General features: G+C 43.4%; 1 protein-coding gene across 6 annotated transcripts in view; it reads left to right on the plus strand.

Annotated features, from left to right (window-relative positions):
• The window catches only part of FRMPD1 (FERM and PDZ domain containing 1), a 119,670-nt gene that overhangs the window by 51,180 nt on the left and 49,937 nt on the right, over positions 1–18,553 (plus strand). Inside the window, exon 1 of one of the 6 annotated variants that reach the window (XM_072959759.1) lies at positions 17,825–18,036. The exons of the other annotated variants lie outside the window; for them this stretch is intronic. The gene's annotated coding sequence lies outside the window, so the exon portion shown is untranslated. Of the gene's footprint in view, positions 1–17,824; positions 18,037–18,553 lie in introns of those variants that run through there. 6 annotated transcript variants of the gene reach the window in all.

An 18,553-nucleotide genomic window follows, 5' to 3' on the forward strand; every position in this document is an offset into this window, starting at 1 on the left:
ATGTAACCTGCTCTACTGGACCGTGAGCTTCTCCCAGGCAGGGACAAGCCTGGTTCAATCCAGAGCCAAGAAGGGGCGCGGTCCTAGGCAGAGGCTTGGCTTACAGTGTTGACGATGAAATGGACTGTGATTATGATGACTGACTGACTGGTAGCTGGCTCCTAGCTGCTCTCATTACTTTCACAGTCACCAGCAGTATCCTAGCTAAGTCAAGGGCAAATGTGGGCCTCTGTATTTCTCTGTCTTATGCATGGTCCCGCAGTGGGTCTAGCCTGTCAGCCAAGTGCTAGCGAGGGGCGGTGTGGGTGGAGAGGCTGCAGAGCTAGCATTCAGCTTCTGAAGCTGCTGCCTGGTGTCCTGGGATATGGCCAAGCCTACCTGTGAACTCACTCTGTCCGGCTCTTCCGTGGTACCCTGTAGCCTCAGGGCTAGGGTCAGAGAGGCAGTGGGGTTCAGGAGAAAGCACCTGGGTTTTTAACTCAGTCAGACTTGGGTTTACTAGCTGCGTGACATGAGGCACATAATTTACTTGTTTATTTACTCAATTATCTGTGAGTGTAAAACTTAGAGGAAACGAAGACACAGGAAGGACAGGATTGCTATTTTCCACTGACACATGGTAACTATTCAATATATGTTAATTTCCTTTTTCTATTATCTGAAGGGCTGTCATGGAGAAAGAGATAAGACTTGTTCTGAGTGTTAGAGGCTGTCCAAAACCAAACTCAGTTTTCCCCCAAGTCATCATCCTTTCCAAGGTCCATCAAGCCCCTCAGCCTCCTAATTCCTCCTCGAGCATTGCTGATATCTTTGATTTCTTTCTCTCGTTCACCTCCTAATTACCAGCAGCTCTCTGTGTGTATTTGGAGAAGTTCCTTCCCCTGTCTGGGCCTCCATTTCCCATATGTGGCCTGGGTTCTTTCTAAGGTCCTTTCTAGCCCTGGCACATCATTTAATTCCACAACAAAGATTGATTGCCCACTGTGTGGAGGGTGATGTTCTAGGCCCCTGGGCACATAGGGATGGAAAAACAGTCATCAGCCTTGTAGAGGTCATGGCCCATTGTGGGGACAAACAAGGAAAGCAGCGTGATGAATGCTGTATGGAGATGAATCCAGAGCTGGGGGACTCTGAACCAGAACAGGGAGAGAGCAGCCATTGAGGGATGTACAGGTTCTTTGCCTTCATGGAAGAATTGTGTAGAAATGCTGCCCACGTGAATGATGGAGACTGGTTCCTGCCAGGTGGCATTAGAATTTTCACTTTGAATCGGAATGATCAGTATGGAAAATCCCAGCAGAGATGGCCTGTAGTGGGAGCCTTCTTTTCTCTCTTCTCCTCCTGCCTCCCTGCAAAGAAAAAAAAAACTTGGATCTCCAGAATATATTGACCTTTATGCACAGAAGCTCTTGGAATAGGCAGCACAGTTTAACAAGTACCATTTGTGTGCCTGAGAAATGTCTAGGTAGATGCAGAATTACAGTCCCGAAGAGAATTCATCCATCTTTTGCCATGATTGTGTCCAGAAGCTAATTTTCAAAGACAGTTTCAATTTTCCCGGCTGTCTGGATTAGAGTTAGACGCCTGCAACATGTACACTCTCATCCCTTCTCTGGTATTTACTCTGCCCAGTTTACTTTGGTTAGAGTCTGTAAGTTTTTATTGATTGCCTATTATAAGTTAAGCCCCATGTTGAGAGGCTAGGGGTATTAGAGAATATATTATTATTCAGAAGGTTCTTTCTAGCTGGAATGATAAGGCTTATGCTCAGGAATTAGCTAACAGAGTCATCTGTTCATTGGGGATTGCTGAGGAGACTGCTGTGAGTGCCAGGATTCCTGCCCCAGGCAGAGAGTGTGGAGAGATGGATGGTGAGGATGGTTCTCAAGAAGGCTTTTGAAGGAGTCTGTCTTCATTGGAGATGGGCCAGGAATTACAAGCAGAGTCATGATGCAGGGAAGAGAGCAGTTCAGCAGGTGAATTCAGCAGAAGCTAACTTTTCAGTTTCGTCCTCAGCCCATCATTCTCATGCCTTAAATGAAAAACATCCCTTCAACATGTGATGCTTTAGCGTGCCTCAGGACCTTTGCTTGTGCCATTCCCTTTTCCTAGCCTCTCCTGTCCCCTCCCCTACCAGTAAAATTATGAGTTGTCTTTCACTTCAAGTGTACTTCTGCTTTGGGGGCCTCATTGACTTTCCCTTTCCTGACTTCTCAGAGTGTTTTGTTTCTACTTCTCTCTCAGTGTGGTTCCTGGAGCATTCAGACCCCCAACAGATAGCCGATGAATAGATGGATGAGGGAATAAATGACTGATTATTGGGTTCTTAGTCTAACTTATTGCTGGAATTGTGAAATGTTTGTTGAAAATGGAGTGAAGGGCAGCCAGGAGAAAATGTGGGTGGCAGATGCTGAGCAAGGAGACCACAAGGATTCCCTTGGAGAAGGGATGAGGGAAACACCCTTTGGAGAGGGAGTAGGATGTTGTCTTTCTGATGAATAGAAGCAGACAATTAAAAAATACTCTGAAAAGGTACTGTAGACACAAAACCTTTGGGAAAAATCTGCCTTCAGAGTATTCAAAGGACTGCAAATAAAAGCAACAACACTCCCTTTATAAATGTATTCAGTTAGGGATCAGTGAGCTGACAGGAGTTAGACTGGGATAACCTTTCTGGAGGACAACCTGGTGGCTGCATTTAAAGCCTTACAAACTTGCCCACGATCTTTCACCCAGCAGCACTGCTCCTGAGAATTTATCCTGAAAGACTAACTAGAGATGTATTATGCAAAGATATTTATCTCAACATTATTTGTAATACAGACCTTGCTAAGATAAACCAAATGTCCAGCAATAGGGGATTAGCTTTACAAATGGCGCTGCTATTTATACGACATCAAAAAAAAGAATAGAATAATAAAGAGACATGCAAATATTTATAGTGTATTGTTCTAAGAGGAAAATCAAGCTATAAACCAGCATATACAGTAAGTTCTCAATATGTCAAAAATGTGTATTCTCACACAAAAAGGCTGGAGGGTAATGAGCAAGTTATAGATTATAGTGGATATTTTTTATTTTCTCTCTCCAAACAAGAAAAATTTCAAAATTTTCTACCAGATACATTTCGCTTTTATAATCAGAGGGTGAAAATGAATGTTATTTAAGAAGAAGAGAGAAGCTTTTGGAGAACATCATTTGAGCTTCAGTGGGCTGAAAGCAAGACCAGCACATCATTTATCTTGCAAATTCCAGACAGGTAGTGTTTTCATAAGGAAGAGTGGTCTTAGGTCCATTTGTGTGAGTGTATTTATAGAAGTGAAAGCTTGGGGAGAAGGAAATAGATTGATTTTTTTTCCCCTTGAACTTTTGAAATTATTGTTTCCACTCCATTTGTAATTGAGCCCAGGGAGCTATTCTTATTTCTTCCTTTCCTGGGCACTGCGTTAGATCTAAAAATGTTAACTGGCTTAGGATGTGGGTTTTGCTAAAATGATCCCCCTTGAAATCTTCATTAGACTGTCTCTCATGCTTAAAAAATGGGGTCCCAAGAAAGACTGCCTTTCGCCCCCGCATCCTTGGATAACCCTGGGTAACCTGGTATAACCAAGTTGGAAACCACCCTCACCTTGTGACCATGGGCGCCATCAGCTACAGGTAAGGGACTCGGGAGGAGGCACCTGTGTTGGGTGCTGTCTGTTGGAAAGGTTTATTTAGAGGCCAATCTGGCATTACCTTATCCTGTGGACGTAACAGTAGTCTGCAGAAAAAGAGATCAGAGCTGAGTAGACTCTCTTTAAATATTAATTGTAGTGATGCCTTTTGCCACACATCTCCAAAGAGCTTTGAGCACTTCACAGACATTACCTCATAATTAATTTTCATAGTGTTCTTGAGTGAGAAGCTGATGGCAGGTACTGTGGTCTCCATTTGGGGCAGAATATAGCATATATTTTAGACAGTTAAACTTAGGAGTTGTCCTGACTAGATATCAGTTGATGTAAAACAAAAATTGAGGCAATTTTTTTGGCATCTTCTTTCACAGTTGCCCTGTGTCTTCCATGGATTTAATTGCCTTCTTGCATTTTGTTCCACCAACATCTATTGAATGCCTGCTGTGAGCAAGGAACAGTGCTGAGAACTGTGGCTAGCAGTGAAATTTAACCTCCTTAATCCCACACTTAAGGCCTTTTATGAGATGGTTTCTACCTGCCATTCCTACCCTAAATCCCTCAACCCTACTTCATACACCCTTTGTCCCCCACATCCAGGTAGCCCTGTGCCATCTCCCTTCTATGCACTTTCCATGCCCTTCTCCAGCCACTGCCCCCAGTGCCCTTCTCCCTACCCCTGCAGGTCTCCCTCTCCTGTCCTCCACAGCCTGGTCACCTCTTCCACTAAGCCTGCCCTGATCTCATCCTGCTGTATCCACAGCTGAATGTGATCTCCCACCATCAAACCCAGACTTCCTACAAGCTTTTCTGTTGTGGTCCTTCCTAATTTCTACTTTGTATTTTGGTGATTTATGCACACTCCTTGGTGACATTTCAAGCTTCTTGACTGCAGGGATGATTTGATTCATCTTTGTGTCTCTCTCAGTGACTTGCCCACGTTAGATGTGCAAGTACTTGTTGTTTCAGGGAATGAAACAGGCATAATTTCATGCCAGCGTTCACCAGTTTGTGCAGGATCCTGTGTGGTCAGGGTCCTGCACCCTGCAGAGGACAGGGGTCATTGATAGAACCCTGCTTAGCCTGACCCCTCCTTTGATCCTATCCCGGTGGCTCCTCGCTGCCTACAGGCCTGTTCTGTCCTTTCATTGCACCCACACCATCTTTCATCTAATACTTGTGTATTAAAAATCATCCTTCTCTCATGGCCTTCTGGGGAGACACAGAAAGAGAAAGACAATTGGAATGGTTTTAAGAAGGTTACCTCTGTGCTTATTTCTTTTTTGTCCTCTGTTGTGCAAATCATCCATGCTGCCCGGAACCCTAGAACTTCAAAGGGCTTCGTCCAGAGCGTCTCCATTCACGAGCTGGCATGGGGGCTGGGATCGTCTAGTGCTCCACCTGTGGCAGGCTGTTGAGACCAGGCAGGTTATTTAATCTTCCCGTGGCGTCATTTCCCCATCTGTTAAGGGGGGATAATGTGCTTGAGGGTGACCTACCTCCCTGGGATGCTGTGAGGCTTATCGACTTAATGCCGTTGCTGTTAACCTGAACGGAAGGCAGCTGGACAGAACCGGTGGGAGACCAGGCACAGAATAAACTTTACAACCATCAGGTGGACGCCTCATGAGACCTTGGGCGTCACCTTCTGTGTTGCCCTTGGCACAGAGGAGGCCAGTTTGCTATTCAGGAACCTCTAGGGTTTCCTCTCTCGGCTAGCTCAAGTGGCTGAGGCCTTGAGGATGAGAATGGCACCTGGAGGACTTCTGGGCTTGTCGAGCTGAAAGGAGAGAGGCCAGATTCATGTTGAGGGCAAAGCTGCAGCTGCCCAGTATCAGTAGATGAGTAGGACCCATGCCACAGAGACCATCCATCTTTGCCCATATGGGCCTGCAATCAGTTTTACTTGGGCTCATTGACAAGCTATGGGAAGGTCATTTGATATTCACATTCTTGTGGCCACAATCTTGGGAATGTGGCCTTTTGTCTTTAAAAATAGCTGTGTGCTGGGAAGCCCAGGAGCACAGTCTTGGGATGGAAGGGAGGCGCCAGCAGTGGGAAGAGGGGCAGATTTCTTTCCTTGGAGGACTCCCTTCAGCTCTGCTCGACTGGTGAGTTGATGCTTTTTCATTCTGTAACCTGTCCTGTTTTCTCTCGACTGTTCTCAGAAAGGGAATGGTAGGTTTTGTTTTTTTTTTAATTGTAATATCTTTGCTGTATATTTTAAGTCTGTTTCCATGGTATATTTGCTCTTGATCACTTATTATTATGCGTGAAACCTATTTAAGTAAAAGTTCTTTCAGGCTTCATAATTGCAATTTATTTGTTACAGGTTCTTCTCAAATTTAACTTGTAATTATTTCATGTGTTTTGTTTTCAAATTGCAGTGTCTTTAATCACTTTATATATAGATGGGATGATCATTAAATACTTTTAGAACTAAATTGCCAACAGGTTTTCAAAATTGTGAGATCATAGGATGTAAGAGCTCACACTAGAGGTTTGTAGGTTGAATATCTCTGTTTCACATGGTGCAGTGATGTCTGAGAGGGTGATGAATGGTCTTTGGTTACACAGCTAGCTAGTGACAGAGTCAGAACTTGAACCCAAGTCTCTTAACTCCCTTCTCCATAACTCCTTGGTTTAGCCCATAAAATTTAGCTTCAGAATTACAAGTGAGAAGGAGAAATCACTCTCTGATCTAATTTTTCTGTGTGTTTTAATCTAATTAAAAATGAATTTTCTAACCATGTACCATAGCTGATCCTGTTACCTTGAATCCTTTGGTTCCTTTTCTAGTCTGCACAGTTGATCCTTAGAGTGAGGTCCCTAACAGCATTACCTGGAGCTTGTTAGAAATGCAAAATCTCAGCCCCACCCCAGACCAGACCCACAGACACAGAAACTCGGCAGTGGGACCCACCTGTCTTTTTTACAAGCCTTCTCGTGATCCCATAGTCAGTGAAGTCAGAGAACCCCTGCCTGACAGGGCTTAAGTCATACCCCCCATACCTGTGTTTGACAGCCAGTGCAGTGACACGCTTTGGCTCTTTTGTAGATTTTGAGCTTTCTCTACCACAGAAAGAGCTTCTCTTTTGCCAATTTTTAATAATAATTTCCTTTCTTCACTCTACTTTGCTTCCTCACATCATCACATACATCACACACACACACACACACACACACACATCTAGCAGGAGTGAAATATCTGTGGACAAATAATAAAAGTAAATAGGGGATTTCAATAGAAATAGGTTTGCAGATAGACAAAACATTCCAACCACTGAGGTATATTTCTTAAGTTTCAAGACTTGCTCCCTCTCTAAGGACAGTGATAAATTAGACTGCTGCTGACTGTATTGTGCTATGTTTTCTATCATTTGTAATTTTATTCATTCATTCAGCAAGTATTTCAGTACCTTCTATTTGCATGGCATATGTCAAGTGTGAGGGGAAAAGGTATTTGAGTTTATAGTTTATCAGGAAGTAAAGACTATGTTTAGAAACAACTGTAATATAAGCCAGCCATGGATAAATAACATGAGGATCATCTCTAATAAAAGGGCTGTGGAAGCCTAGAGGTGGTAGAGAGCACGTGTTACGCAGGAGAACATCAACGAAGACTTCATGGAGGAAGGAGCATTTGAGTGACTGTTAAAAGTAAGCAGGCTTTTGACATGGGGAGTTTGGGGGTTGGTAAAGAACATTCTAGGCAGAGGTAGAAAAAAGATAAAGGCATGGCAGGGTCTCTCAGTGCATTCTGTTTGGATCAGGGGTTATTTGAAGGTGATTAGGAGGAAATGAGGTCATACAAGTAGGTCAGTGCCAAAAAGAGAAGGATCTTCAAACACCAACTTAGAGTTTGTTCTCTATCCTGAAGGCAATGGGGAACCACTGAAGGGTTTTGAATGAGGGCAAGGTGTGACCAGAGCTGTACTTTTAGTAAGATTAATCTGCCACCAGTGTATGAAGTAGATTGAAGTGTGTGAGACGGAGTAGGGGAGGCTTTTGTTTTTATGTTGTAACTGTTCGGCAGCAGTATGTTGATATATGAGAAAAATCATCTTAATGTTTATTTAGGAAGTAATTGCTTTTCTTTTGATGGTCATTGGATTTTGAAATAAGCTTCCAGAGCATAGATTACTGTCCAAGGGAACACAGCTCTAATTTTATAATGAGGAATGTGCAAGAAAATAGAAATTGCTTAACAGAATGGCTTTATAGAAAACTTCCAGAACTCCTTCCTTCCTTCTTGGTTTTCTTGACTAACATTTTCTTTTAAACAGAAGAGTGTTTGTATTCATTTTACTCAGTTATGACCTGGTAATGCCAGGTCACATAAATTCAGTAAATTGAAGTCCTAAATTGTGGGTCTTTCTTGCTTCTTCTTACTCAGACTCCAAAGCTGTTTTCCCTCTCACTCATGGATTTACTTTGTTAAAGCACCTGAGCCAAACTCATTTTACAAGGATCTGCCTATTTCTACTGGTGGCTCTAGTGGGAATACTTGTAGGAAACTTGAATGTCATAAATGTTTAATGTGTTGTTACTTCTAGTGCTTGTAGTTTTGAGAAGACTCTGTTACTGTTGATTTTTTCCAGTAGGGCTATCTTTAGAGGGCCTGGGCTTTGGCTGGTTCGTACCATCAGTTTCAATCATTCAACCAATATTTACTGAATATCTGTTAAGCCCTGGAGAATCATAGTCACTCAGACAACCATGGCCAGGCTCACATGGAACTTATGTTCTAGCAAGGGAGATATATATAAATACACAGTTCTGAGAGAGGGAAACTATGGACATATGGAAATACCCAACCCAGAGTTGGAGGTCAGAGAAAACTTAATAAGTAGGGTGTAAATTGAGACCTAAAAAAAAATCAACTGGGGTAGACCAGTGGTTGCCTAGGGCTGGGGAGGGATTGTTGAGGGGAAAATGAGGAGTAACTGCTAGTGGGTATGGGGTTCCTTTTGGGGATGATGAAAATGCTGTAAAATTGGTTGTGGTGATGGTTGCACAACTCCCTGAATCTACAAAAACTACTGACTCGTACGCTTCAAGTGGATGAATTTTATGGTATGTGAATTACATCTCAATAAAGCTGTTCTTAAAAAAATCAACCAGACAAACCAGGAGTGGGAAGTGCGTACCTGGCAATGAAGTGACGTGTGCAAAGGCTCAGCGGCAAGAGCAAAGTGGGAGAGGCTGGTAGGGCTGGACTCCCTGGGAGGTGGAGAGCAGTGGGACAGAGGGAAGTTAAGTGGCTGGAGAGCTGGGTGGGGCCTTGAACGGGTAAGGCCCTGAAGTTCTGTAAAAATTATAAATCTATAAAAACAGCAGCTGCCATTTATGGAGTCCTTATCATATGCCGGGCACTGTTCTAAGCTGCTTACATGCATTAACTAATTAATCCTCACAACAGTCTTGTGAGGCAGGTACTATAGTTACCTGCATTTTACCAGTCGGGAAACTGAGACACCCAGTAGTTAAGTAACTGGCTCACAGTCACAGACCTAGTAAGTAACAGAGCTGCACTATGAGCCCAGGAGGGCTGGCTCCAGAGCTTACACAACAGATCCTAATAAATCATCCTAAAAGTTATGGGGTGACATTACAGAGTTTTATGCAGGGGAGTGACAAGGGCAGATTTAGATTTTAGAAAGAGATTTCTCTGTGGTGTGGAAAATGGATGGGAAGGAGAGCAAGACTGAAGTGGCGGCAGCAGATGCCATGTGATCCACGTAAGCTAGCATGTGAGCCTGAGCATGTGCGATGGCAATGGGCCTGAGCATGCATGATGCTAGTGGGGGTGGAAAGAAGTGGAGACTTCAGAGGGACAGTTAGGTGGTCACATCAACAGGGGTTGGAAGGTGGCTGGGTTTGGTGGGAGAGTACAGAGACCATCAGATGGATGCTGGGTTCTGGGCTTGGGAAATTGGGAGTGGGGGGCTAATGGTGCCTATGATGTCCATGCCAGAGGGGCCCCAGTGTGGGCTGTTTCCCGGTGTCTGCCATGTGGGAGGACTTCAGACCTCTGATCTCTCTGCCAGAGAGAATCACAGAACCAGAGATGGCAGGGGCCTTAGAATCCCTCTAGATCTAGAGGTGGAAATGGAGGTCCTGGAAGAAAAAAGGGCTTGCTGAAGGTCCCACAGAGGGCAGCGCGGGGACAAAATGAGGTGGGCCCCTGCTGACGCTTAGGTGTTTGGTTGCCAAGTTGCCCCTTCCCAGGAAACCTTTGTTCCATCCCTCAGAGCTTTGAATCTCTTCTCAGAAATTGTCTCTCTGATCCTTAATGAGGTATCATTGTGCACAAACAGTAATAATCGGAATTCAAATTGAAACAGAAAAGAAGTTTATAACCCAAACCCAGCATCCATCAACTCAAACTTGCTGTTTTGTCTCCTGCCTGCCTCTGCCCAGCTTCACTTTCACTGCTGTATCCAAAGCAAAGATATGGCTTTATAGCCTAGAGTTTACACCTTACATCAAAACGATCGCTTTTCCTGGAATGTTACATGGTTTCTGGTTAGTACTTTTTAAGGATTCAAGAAAGAGGATGTGCTATAACTTACCCAATCTCTGTTGTCAGCTGTTTTGTTTTTCTTCCTTAGAGATAGTGCCTCACTGAGCATCCTTCTCCCCTCAGGCAAAGCTCCCAGCCAGGATGGTCTCTATGTCCTTTTCAAGTGAGGTGGCCCAAACTGGACACTTTACTGAGGTCAGGGGCAGAACCTTAATTTGGGCTGAGTTTCTAGGTTTCTGGGCCCCACCGTTGTCTTCAGTGATCTCTGAATCAATTTGGCATCCATTCACAGTTGTTGGCACCACTCCTAATGACTGCCATCTCCAAACAGCTGACCCGATTCCCTGAATCGTGTGCTGTAAACCAGGCAATTCTACAGGAGCGAGAGAAGGTTTCTGGACAGAGTGCTTAATCAGGGCTTAATTAAATGGTCAGAGTGGCCCATTGGCTTGAACCCTTGTACAGGGTTCTGATTGGCAGGTGGCACCTGGTGTTCTTGGCTGTCTGACAAGCCATCAGCTGTTCCCAAGCCCCCTGCAGAGATGAGCGAGACACACACTGCCCCGCTGGTTGGTAGGAGCCCTTTTGTAGACTCCCTGGAGCAGTTAGACATCTCTCTCTCATGGGCCCCACGCTCTGCCTCACATTGGTCAGGAGTTATTTATCTAGGTGTCTTATCCTCTCTATAGCACAATGCACTCTCCAAGGGCAGGGGCTGTGTCTGACTAACCTCAGTCTCTACCACAGCCAGCACAGGGTCAAGCAGAAAGAGGGTGCTTGATATGAACTGAGTGAAAGGCATTGATTTTTGGACCAAATCCCTTGGTCTGAAATGGCTGCAGAAATCTGAAGACCCAGGAACTAGACTTGAGAAATGCAAGGACTTGGGGGCCCACAAGCTCATGGCCAGTATCAAGTCTATGGGAAGGGTGGAGACTTTTAGAGAAGACCTCAAGATCTCTCTGGCCAGGACAGAGCCTGATGTCATAGGTCATGGGGAAGGAGCTCTGTAGAAGCATGTCTTGGGCCCAGCTTTGGAAGCCATTCCTAGTTTCTTGTGCTGTAGTTGTGATTGTTACTTATTTTTTGTTTGTTTGTTTTGTTTCATTTTTAGCATGACAGATTTGGAATGCTGCCTTCCTTCCCGAGACACAGACATATGGAGCCAAATCTCAGTCCATCAGGGTGACAGGCTGCTTCATTTGAGCAGTTCTGGGAGTCCTCGGTCGGTCTGAACTTCCCAAGCACTGTACTTGCTGTGGGTTTTGTTTTTGGTCCTGTGGTATCAAACATGCCCAGATGCTACTGAAAATTAGTTGACATGTGATGACATTTGATGGCTCATTTGATAGTAAAAATAACAAACCTAGCCATTGAACCTACATTCCACAATTTTGTTGAATCATATCCAGATGGTTGTCAAAAGGTTCTTAGCAGGTTCAAGGCATTTGTAATAACCAACAAGTCCATGGAGAGGGAAAGAACTTCACGTTGAATGTCATGGGGGTACTAAAGGCTTCAGGATCATATTATCTCTGAGCTGGAAAGGCCCTAATGGGCTTCCAGTCCAGCACCTGGATATTGTGTAGCAGCAGGTGGCCCCAGGGAGAATGTGTTATCATGAAGGTCCCAATAGCCAAGTCTTTGGCCCCTTTTCAGGATGGATCTTTTGGCCATCTTGACTGTATTTGAAATGGTTAGTGTGTGTGTGCTGGGGGGCAAAATATATAGAATATAACATTTACCTTAAAAAAAGTCATTTTTAAGTGCACAATTCAGTGGCATTAGGTATATTCAGAATGTTGTGCTACCATTACTACTATCTAGTTTCAGAATTTTCATCACCCCAAAAGGAAGCCCTGTACCCATCAAACAAATATAACCTATTCCCTCCTCCCGTAAGCCCCTGGCAACCACTAATTTGTTTTCTGTCTCTACAGACTTACCTATTCTGGATATTTCATATAAATGGAATCATACAACATGTGACCTTTTGTGTCTGTCTTCTTTCACTTAGCATAATGTTTTTGAGGCTTATCCATGTTGTAGTATGTGTCAGTATTTTATTCTTTTTCATGTCTGAATAATATTCCATTGTATGGATATACCACAGTTTGTTTCTTGATTCATCCAGTGGTGAACTGTCAGATTGTTTCCATATTTTGGATGTTGTACATAGTGTTGCTATGAACATCTGTGTATAAGCTTTTGTTTGAACATCTACTTTCAGCTCTTTTGGGTGCATACCTGGGAGTGGAATCGCTGAGTTAATGGTAATTCTAAGTTGAACTTACTGAAAAATCACCAAACTGTTTACACAGCCCGTTTTGAATCTTTCTTCTCCCTAGGCTCCTCTGATTGCTCTTAGGCTTCTCTGACTATTTCTGCTCAGTTTCCTTCATGGCACCCCTGAGTCTTCAGCCCCTGAAATGATAGCGCCACCCAGGATTGTTCATTCCTTTTCTAGCTCAACTTATCCTACCCTGTTGTTGCTTAACTCTCACTGTATGTTACAATTACAGGGACTCCTTTAACAAACCCTGCCCAGGCCCCACCGTAGACCAGTTAAATCAGCATCTTTGAGTAGATGGAGCCTGGGCACTGATGTTATTTAAAGTATCTCAGTGATTTTGACATGCAGCTTCTCTCAGGATAATCATTCGTTCTTATGGTTTCAACCTGACTGTTGACCTTTTATTTTCAGCTCCACCTATCTAATGGACATACTCATGAATGTTCATTCCTCAAGCACCTCATATTCACCTGGTCCCAGCCAAACTCTTTATCTTTCCTCTCAAACATGCTCTTCTCCCAGTGTTTTCTCCTTCGATGAAAAGGACCACCCTCTCCAGCCATCCAAACCAGAAGCCCAAGTTATCTGTGCCATTTTTCTCTTTCCTGTTCCAATTCCATTTGATTGATTCATTTATTCAGTAATGTGTTGCCCAGTAGTTAGGACCGAGGGCAGTTGGAGAGAAATACTGTCCAGGAATTATGTTAGGAGAGCAAAAAAGACATGAGTGAAACAGATAAGTAACAATATAGACAAAAGGATAACCTGAAATTAACAACAACATTATCATAACTACCTCTGTTGAGGACTTTCTTAGTGCCGTGCATATATATTATCTAATTTACTGGGAGGTAGGTAAAGTCGGCCCACTTCACAGACCACAGGTTCAGGGAGGCTAAGGTACCTGTCTAAAGATGTGTGGTTAGTACATGGTTAGTGAGAGTTGAGATTGGTGCCAGGTCATGTCCAGGCTTGTGCACTTGACATGAGAGGTCACTGGAGAAGAGCCTTGAGCCCAGCATTGCAGTCAGAGCACGGAAGGAGGGGATCAGGATGTGACCTGAGATCATCCATACCATGAGAGTGCTTTGAAAACTGCAATGGACAGTGCAAAACCCTTGCAAACTTTGCTTGTGTCTCTCCAGCAGATGGCTACTTCCATTCTGCTCCGAATTACAATTAGGTGTTTATAGCTCTGATTCTCCTGGTGAATTACAGACTTCTTGAGGGTGAGAACTGTGCTTGCTTGTCTCAGTGTCCCCTTCAGCCCCCGACCTGGCACATTGTTGCTGGTCAGTAAGTGTTTCTTGAATGCGTGTGGATGCTAGCATTGAGTCAGAGAGGAAGAAAGGGAAACAGGAGCCATGGTGATGTCCGTGCAGGTGAGTCACAACCAAGAGCTTGATGAGAAATTTGACTTAGAGAATTGAAAAGAAAGAAAGGGACTTGGTGGCCTCCTGGAGATATGAGTGGCAGAGCCTGTAACCAGATCTCACAGTGAATGAACTTCAGTCTGACTCCTGACTTCTAGCTCATGGCACTGATACTCTAATTCTCTCTTTTCTCCCTAGCACTTAGCAGTTTTTAACATTATTAATTAATTTCCTTTGTTATGTTTGTCATGTCTTGTCTAGTGAGAGTTTCCACTAGAATGTTAGCTTCATGAAGGTAATCAGTTTTGTCTGTCTTGCTATATTCCTCTTTCCCTGAGTCAGCCAACCTCAGCAAGCACTAATTCCTTTCTGTCACCATAGATTTGCCTCTCCTATACTTTCTTATGGATGGAACCATGTAATAAATGTCATCCTCGGTGACTGGCTTCTTTCACTTGGCACAGTGTTTTCAAGGTACATCCATGCTTGGCCCGTAACTTTATAAGCAGGGAAATTGAGACTCAGAGAGGGAATGTTCGTGACTTAGGTCATGTGTCCTGCTGGTAGCAAAGTAGGAACCTGACTGTCTCCTGTCTCCCTGTCCAGTGCTTCTGTTCCTGCCCAGGGTGGAGCCAAGAGGCTCAGTGGCCACAGCCAACTCAGCAATGTCATTTTGCCATCCACCTATGAGGGTGCCTACAGGGCCCCTTCAAGCATAGCCGTGGTGAGGAGAGGCCGTGCAGATAGCATCATTGTTAGTGTCAGCTTTTCCCCATGTTCTCTCCTGTGCTCACTGTCCATAAAGTAGATAAAGCAGATGTCTTGTGTGACCAGTTTACAGTCTCCTGCTTGGGGTGGCCTGGGCTCCTGAGCCCTCAGATCACTAGCAAGAGAAAGGCGCAGCCTGGGCCCCCCTCGTGCTGACTGTTCCTGCTGCCGCCTTGTCGCTCCCAGAGGGCCACGTAAGTGGCCATCTGCACTGAGCTAGATAAGAAGCTGTGCCCTTCCTGAGAGATGTCTAATCCTGTTAGGCAGACATGAAATCTTGAGTGGCATGGCCATGCCCTGAACCCATGTTTTCCAAAGGCTTGTTTTTGTACCATGTGGCACCCAAGATAGTTTTAGGTGATATGTGAACAAACATTTTTCTTTAAATAGTTGTACATTTATTTTAATATGTCCCAGGAAAAAATCATATCTAGTATGATCAGACCTGTCATTTAATGAATATTATCATTTAGGATGAAGGTAAAATAGGAAGCAACATACCATAGAACTCTGTTGATGCAGACTGTGTATGTAACAGGTGTGGTGGTCTGGCAATTTGCTGACACGATCCCCCTGCCTTTCTCACTTCCTCAGAGCTGTCATTTTTCTGATAAAGCATCATCTTAATCTGAATTCCTTTTAGAAAAGTAACGCAGGTGTGAGGCACGAGCCCATGATCTCTCACTGAGCTATGATCCCTGTAATGAAACGAGGCAACATCAAATGATTGACATAGAAACATAAAAATGAGTTTCCCTAAAATATTTGCAAATACCTTTTTCTTTTGGCTTAGAACTTCTAGAATTAAAGCTGCTTATTGCTCTACTGTTCTGAGCTTACCATAGCATTTCAGACATCCATTACCTGCCATTATTAATTCAGCAAATGTCAGTTGAGCTGAAGGCATTCTGCTGGACCCTGCAGGGATTGTAAGGAAACAGGACACCTTTCTCCTGCTTTCAAGGAGTTTACAATCTAGGGAGCAAAATACAAGACATGAATCCGTATGGAGTTAGGAAACACAAGACAAGAACATAAACAAGGAGAGGGGAGGGTATAGCTCAAGTGGCAGAGCACATGCTTAGCATGCCGAAGGTCCTGGGTTCAATCCCCAGTACCTCCTCTAAAAATAAAATAATAAAAATAAACAAATAAATAACCTAATTACCTCCCTCTCCTGCCCCCCTGAAAAAGAACATAGACAAGGAGGTCATGGGCTGGATAGAGGAGTAAGACACAACACAACTCAGCGACTGGGGGGACTGGTAGCCGGGAATCCATCCTGGACGTAGTGGAGCTGGAGCTGGGTTTTGAAGGTTAGATAGGATTTGAGTAAGGCTCAGGGAGTGAGGAGATCATGAGCAAATGCACAGGAGGGGCTACCTAGGGCTGTTTAGAGGGATGGAGAATGTTGGAACAGAGAACTACATGATTGAAGGAAGATGAGGCCTTGGGTCCCTTCAGCCACTTTAAGGAAGTTCTTTTTTTTTTTTTATTGAATTATAGTCAGTTTACAATGTTGTGTCAATTTCTGGTGTACAGCATAATGTTTCAGTCATACATGTACATACATGTATTCGTTTTCATATCCTTTTTCATTATAGGTAACTACAAGATATTGGATATAATTCCCTGTGCTATACAATAGAAACTCGTTTATTTATTCTATATATAGTAGTTAGTATCTGCAAATCTCAAACTCCCAATTAATCCCTTCCCATCCCCTTTCCCCCACGGTAACTACAAGTTTGTTTTCTTTGTCTGTGAGTCTATTTCTGTTTTGTAAATAAGTTCATCTTTGTCAACTTTTTTAAAAAGATTCCACATATAAGTGATATCATGTGGTATTTTTCTTTCTCTTTCTGGCTTACTTCACTTTGTATAACAATCTCCAGGTGCATCCGTGTTGCTGCAAATGGCATTATTTTATTCTTTTTTATGGCTGAGTAGTATTTAAGGAAGTTCTTCAACCTCTTCAAGACAGCTTCCTTGTCCTCAAAATGGAGTTATGGATTCTCACCACACGGGCTGTCATGAGGAGTAAATGACATGCTAAAGGTTAAATATATGTTAGTTTCCTTCCTTCTCCAAATTTGTCAGGAGAGCAGTGGTAGGAGATTGAGTTGGACATCTGGGCAGAAGTTGGAAATTAGGGATGGGAAGCCCTTGGAGGATTTAAGGAGGGAACTGATGAGATAATACAGTTTTAGAACTGGCAGATTCTTAGAGAAGTTCAATGTTAAGATAAAAGAGATAACCAGAGGTTTGATGACTTGTGCAATTCCAGGCTTAATTAGAGTGAAAGTCAGGAAGAGAATCCAGGTCTTTTGACTTTTAGTTCAGTGCTTTTTTGAGATTCCCTGGGTTTTATCTAGAGGGATGTTACAAATGCAGATTTTTGGGCCCTACTCTAGACTTACTGAATCAGAAACGCTGGGGCCCCAAGAATTTGTGTTTTAACCAGCCCTCCAGATGCTTCTGATGTTTTTAGGAAACCAGTGTTCTTGGTTTTACTAAGAAAGAGTAGGGGGGAAGGGTAAGAGGAAAGATTGATTCCTTATGGGAGTTGGGGTACCACTTAACCACCAAGGGAAAGGGGACAGAAGGGTGAAGCTGGGTGCCAGAGAGAAACTTCTTTTTTAAAAAAAATTGAGATATAACTCATGTACCATAAAATTCACTCTTCTAAAGTGTATAATTCAGTGGGTTTTTGTATATTCACAAGGTTATGCAACCATCACCACTGTCTAATTCCAGAACATTTATCACTCCCAAAATACACCCCTTATCCATTAGAATATCCTCCTTTTCCCTTTTCGACAGCCGCTGGCAACCACTGATCAATATTCTGTCTCTGTGGATTTGCCCATTCTGGGCATTTCATATAAATGGAATCATATAATACATGGCCTTTTGTGTCTGGCTTCTTCCAGTCTGTATAATGTGTTCAAGGTTCATCCATGTGTAGAGTGTATCAGGACTTCATTCTTTTTTTATGGCTGAGATATACTTCAAACTTTTATCTCAGATAGGTTTGGTCATACAACTGAGCTTTACCTCAGAAAAAGAGGTTTCTCTTGGGCACATTTGCATAGAACTTTAGAGTGTTCAAAGAATTGTCACAACATAATGGAATGTAAACCTTTAACCAACCGTGGAACATAGCTGGTCAGGGATCATTGTAATTGTTCTTACAGACAAGAAAACAAGCTGGAGAGAGAAGTGTTTGTACTCATCCAGTGTACTGCTGTGCCCACTCATTCAAGTGCAAGTAGGAATTTGGTGGGTGACAGGGCATGTGGACTCAACAGAGGAAACAGCATCTTCAGAAGATATGACAGTGTGAGAAGTCTGCCTGGAGGACAGTGGTATTTCAGTTCTGATGAAGTGTACAGTGTGAGGGAGGTGAGACAGACAGGGAGGCAGGGGCCACATCTCAGAAGGCTTTGACTGCTGCTCCAAGGCCAGGAGGGAGGCAGTGGGATGGGCGGTTGGGTCCAGCTCCAGAGACGAACAAGCTAATCTGATTTGGAATTCCAGTTCTGCCACTTCCTTGCTATTTGCTTTTGGCCAAATTACTTAACTTCTTCATGCCTTGGTTTCTTTTTTATAAGTGAAGATTGTAGTAAGCATTAAATAACAGTGCCTGGCACATAATAAATGGTAGTATGTTCATGTGGTTGTGTTATTAATATTATTGTAGTTCTTGAGCTCAGACGTTATCCTGAAGATGGAAGGGATCCACTGAAGGACTGTGAAAATAAAAGTGACATGATTAGAATTATGTTCTATCATTTTGGCAGCTGTATGGAGGATAGATTCATGGAGGGTAAATCTAGAAACCTGGAGACTGACTGGGAGATTATTACAGTATTTCAGACAGGATCAAAGTTTCAACAGTGGCTGTAGCACCAAGAAAGGA

The sequence above is a fragment of the Vicugna pacos genome, chromosome 4, assembly GCF_048564905.1.
Source record: "Vicugna pacos chromosome 4, VicPac4, whole genome shotgun sequence".
In the NCBI taxonomy this organism is placed as follows: Eukaryota; Metazoa; Chordata; class Mammalia; order Artiodactyla; family Camelidae; genus Vicugna; species Vicugna pacos.